This window comes from Octopus bimaculoides, chromosome 11 (genome assembly GCF_046866305.1).
Source record: "Octopus bimaculoides isolate indiv1 chromosome 11, ASM4686630v1, whole genome shotgun sequence".
Lineage (NCBI taxonomy): Eukaryota > Metazoa > Mollusca > Cephalopoda > Octopoda > Octopodidae > Octopus > Octopus bimaculoides.
This window is the reverse complement of record NC_142938.1, coordinates 10487907-10492906: the sequence shown is the minus strand read 5'-3', so window position 1 is coordinate 10492906 and position 5000 is coordinate 10487907. Positions and strand designations below refer to the sequence as shown.

The 5000-nt window shown below is 34.7% G+C and overlaps 1 protein-coding gene across 1 annotated transcript in view; it reads right to left on the bottom strand.

Moving 5' to 3' along the window:
• LOC106870484 (F-box only protein 11) overlaps positions 1 to 5000 on the bottom strand; it is a 173336-nt gene that overhangs the window by 55632 nt on the left and 112704 nt on the right. The window lies entirely within an intron of this gene.

The following is a 5000-nucleotide window of genomic DNA, read 5'->3' as shown; positions in this document are numbered from 1 at the left end:
TCTTTCAGGTTTCTTCTACCAAATCCACTCAAAAGGCTTCAGTCAGCCAGAAGCCAAAGCAGAAAACACTTGCCCAAGGTACCATACAGTGGGACTGAATGCAGAACCACATGGTTGGGAAGCAAATTTCTTACCACACAGCCATGCCTGTGCTGCCTATATTGTAGTTTTGTTCTAGAAAAACCTTTTATTGCACCAGTTTAACAGAGCAATAAAACAAATTACATTTTACCAACTCATCCCCAGCCACACACAAAAATTATTTTTGATTACTAAGAAAATTAACTGGAACACATTGTCAAAGAACTATGATTATGGAATGGTTAAATGATTCCGTTGGTAACAAGAGACTAAAATTATATAAAAGCTATTAACAAAAGACTCTGGCATCAGGTGATTTATGAATTTATTATATTTTATAGGTAATTAGCATGTATGAAATATAAAATTCTGCTTGAAACTCAAAAATAAGAAAACAAACAATTAAAACGCATGATGGCAACAAACCCTGATAGCATTTCACCTGTGCCAGCCCCTGGTTCCTTCATATAAAAAAACCATCAATATCAAAGTATTCAAAGCTTAAATTAAAACTTACCCCTCCCTTCTTCATGATTCTAAGCAAGAATCTTTTCTGTTGTGTTCCAAATAACAGCTTAATATACCAATTAATTAATAAAGTTAAATTATTTTATTGAAACCCATCCCCTACCCCCGCACCAATTTCTTTATTATTTTCAAAATTAATTGAAATAATGGCAGTGTTTATCATCTCTTTTTTTTTTCTTCTTTTTTGCTAGAAACTCATTCAGAGAAAGTTCCAAGGTGTTTCAAGTTTAAATTTTTACCTTCTTCAGTTGTAATGTTCCAAACAAACTATACCATAACAAAAAAAAATAAAATTTAAAAGCGTAATCTTGCTAAATCTCTGCTAGCTAAATTTTTGCTATTTAAAAAAGTAATTAAAACACACAAACAATATATTTCATTAATAATAAATATGAACACAAATATATGAAATAGAAATTTTCCATTTTACAGCAAAAATATTTCCATATTTAAAACTAGCTGAGTTACAGAAAATGCTTAGGTATTAAGACAGCTATACATCATCATCATCATCATATAATGTCCATTTTTAATGCTGGCATGGGTTGGACGTTTGACAGGAGCTGGCCAGCTGAAGAACCGTTCATGATCCATGTCTGTTTTGGTATGGTTATCCTTAATAGCTGGATGTCCTTACTAGCGCCAACCACTTTACAGAGCATGCTGGGTACTTTTTAGGCAACACTGGCACAGGTGGTGCTTTTAGGTGACACTAGCACAAGTGCTTTTTACATGGCACCTGCACACACGAGTCCACAAGATTAGGATCACTCAGCTGAAGAAGGAAGCAAGGAATATATACTTAAATATACATAAGATATATATTGCATCAAAGTAACACAACCCATTAATGTGCAAAAGTTTATATATATATATATGTATATATATATACATACATACACAAAGTGTGACTATGTGGTAAGAAGCTTGCTTCCCTACCACATGGTTCCAGGTTCAGTCCCACTGCTTGGCACTTTGGATAAGAGTGTCTTCTACTATAGCCTCAGGCTGACCAAAGCCTTGTGAGTGGATTTGATAAACGGAAACTGAAAGAAGTCGGTTGTATATATATATTATCTATTTCTCTCTCTCTCTCTCTATATATATATATATGTATATATGTATGTATGTATGTATGTATGTATGTATGTATGCAGCCCACTCTGCTGAGTGGTTGGTGTCAGGAAGGGCATCCAGCTGTAAAAATCCTACCAAAACAGTCACAGAAGTTTGATGCAGGTTTCGACCTGGCCGGCTCTTGTGGTACTGTCCCACCCATGCTAGCATGGATGATGGACATTAAATGATGATGATGATGATGATGATATGCGTATCCTTGTTTGTCCCCCCCCCCATCACCACTTGACAACTGGTGTTGGTGTGTTTACGTCCCCATAACTTCGTGGTTCAGCAAAAGAGACCAATAGAATAAGTACCAGGCTTACAAAGAATAAGTCCTGGAGTCGATCGGTGCTCCAGTATGGCCGCAGCCAAATGACTGAAACAAGTAAAGGAATAAAAGAATATATATATACACACACACACACACACACACATACACATGCACACATTGATTCATATATCTACGTAGGTAAAGGAAATTAGTATAGTAAAACAGTTTAAGATATTACAACCAGTACTGCTGAACAGTCATCTATATAATCCTTTCTTTTACAAGTTCACTAATTAAAAGAGGTATCACTGCATGTATATATTAACGAAGGCAAGTAGAATTCTGATTTTGCTCCCCCCCTTCTTTGAATGAATCTAAAGTAATTGGTTAATGAAGAAAATGGCAAACTTATTGATCTACATCTAGCAGCACATATCCAAATGGCAATTCTTGATGATACACAGAGTTCTTCAAGAAGTTTTTAGAAGTGTTATAACGTTTCCACTTACAAATATTACCAAACAAGTCACTAAAAGAAGGAAAGCTCCCATTAGACAGGAGAACTGCAATTTATAAGATTTACAAGAAAGGGGAGAGAAAATGACTAGTAATTAAAGTCCAATATCACTAACATTACAAGTAGCCAAGATACTTGAAACTATTATAAGAGAAAAGATGATAGATTTTATTATAAAGAATAACAACCTGACAGATCGTCGACAGGGATTTGCATTGTCTGGTAAGCTATGGCTGATAAATTTATTTGAAACTTTGGCAGACTGGACACAAATGTACAATGATAGTAAAAGATTCAATGCAGTTTGTATTTAAATCTCAGTAAAGTCACTGATAATGGTGCCATTACATTACTGTAATGTAAAGAAATGTTATGATATGGATGGAAGCTTTCTTAAATAAATAGAAATCGGTGAGTATCAGTCAATGGGACAAAATAAAATTGGCAGTCTGTAAGTAATGGGGTACCTCAGGGTCAACTTTAAGACCCATAGTTTATGTAAATATATAATATATATATGACATGAGCAACTGTTAATCCAGACACGTTTTTTTTTTTTATCCCCTCATTTTTTTTTCTTACTTTCTCCATCTGTTTTCATACCTGATTTCTTTCTTTAGAGGAGCATAGGCTCAAAACATCAAAGACACCTCCATTTTACCTGAGTGTCAAACTAACACACTTTGTTTGTTTCTCCCACATCTCTCTCTCTCTCTCTCTTTTTTTGCATTTGGTACAATTTTGAACTATGTATGTGTGCATGCATATGTAAGTATATACTAGAGACAGGACTGACTGTGTGGTAAAGAAATTCACTTCCCCACCACAGGCACTTTGGGCATCAGTCTTCTACAAAATTGTTGAGAGTGGATCTGGTAGACGTTACCTGAAAGAAGCCCATCATGTGTGTGCGTGTGTGTATGTGTATGTATGCATGTATGTATGTGTATGTATTATGTAAGTAAGTGTGTGTGCATGTATGTGTGCATATATGTATGTACATACGTCACTGCTTCTTTACCTTGATTTTGCTTCAGAGTTGAAGACAAGGGCTATTATCATGCAAGTGGTGTCCTTTGTTTCCAGTCTTTCATGAAAACAGATGAAGGTTGGCAACAGGAAGAGCATCCAACCATAGAAAACCCACCTCAACGAATTCTATCAGAATCATGTGAGTATCAAAAAGTGGACACCAAAAACTTACTTCGTTTGAATGCATATATAAGATCTTTAGTGATTTAACAAACAGTATACAGATGTGTACGAATTCTTGACAAAGACACCATAATACAGAGGTAGATTTGAATAGATTGTGGTTGAAGGAATAAATGCTGTTTTTTAATGCTGAAAATGTGAGGTTGCACTCTGTGGAAATGGTAACTTAAGGTTTTAGTCAACTATGAACAAAAAAAAAAGAAAATACATTGACAATAACAAAACAGGAGAAAGAGTTGAGGATAAGCATTAATTCAAGTTTTAAAATAGTTGCTGATGACAAAGAACTAACAACAATAAAATAGAAAATCTTAAGAATAATAAAACATTCCTTGATGTACCTAAATACAGAAAAATTTAAGATTCTGTGCATAAGGATATGTGTTAACCCACTTAAGAGTTTGTGGTCCAGGTTTGGTCATCTTACATCCAAAAATACAAAGAAACTATTGAAAGGGTCCAGAGGAGAGCAACAAAAATACCACTAGAATTTTTTTGAAATCTGTCTTATGAATTAACAAGTAAAAACCCAGGAATTACAGAGAGTAATTAGAGGGGGGAGGACAAAGAGGAGACGTAATGGAAGTTTTAAAAATGATAAAAGGACTTGGAAATGTAAATGCTTGTATACTATTCTATAAAAATGAAAATAAAAGAAGAGGTTACAATATATACTTTATAAGAAACAATGCTCAAAAGACATCAGAAAATTTCTGGGTTTTTTTTTTTTTTCTCCCTTCAATGAGTCACTAGTGAATGGAGTAGATTCCCCAAGTCATGTAGTAAACATCACAACAGTTAAATGACTTTGAAGATGCAAGATGAATGAATAATTCAAGATGTATTTGATGAGGACTAAAGGCAAGCAGAAAGCTTAAAGTGTACAGTGAATCTCACAAAACTTCAACTGGTATCCTTTACACATCGGATAATACATAATCCTCATCAACATCGGTTTAATGTCCACTTTTGCGAATCTAGTATGGGTCAGACAGAGCTTACTAAGGCAGATTTTCTAAGTTACAATGCATCATGCAATGCAACTTGGATAATTTGGAATAATTGCTATGATATTATGCAATCTTGATCTGTAAGTGTGTGCTTATAGCTGTGTCAGAGTCTGGCCATGCTGGATCACCACCTGAAAGAGTGTTAGTCAAACAGATTGCCCCAGCACTTATGTTCTTAAGTTTTGTAGTAGCTATTCTATTGGTTTCTTCTGCTGGTCTGTTAAGTCACAGGGACATAAACAAACCAACATCAGTT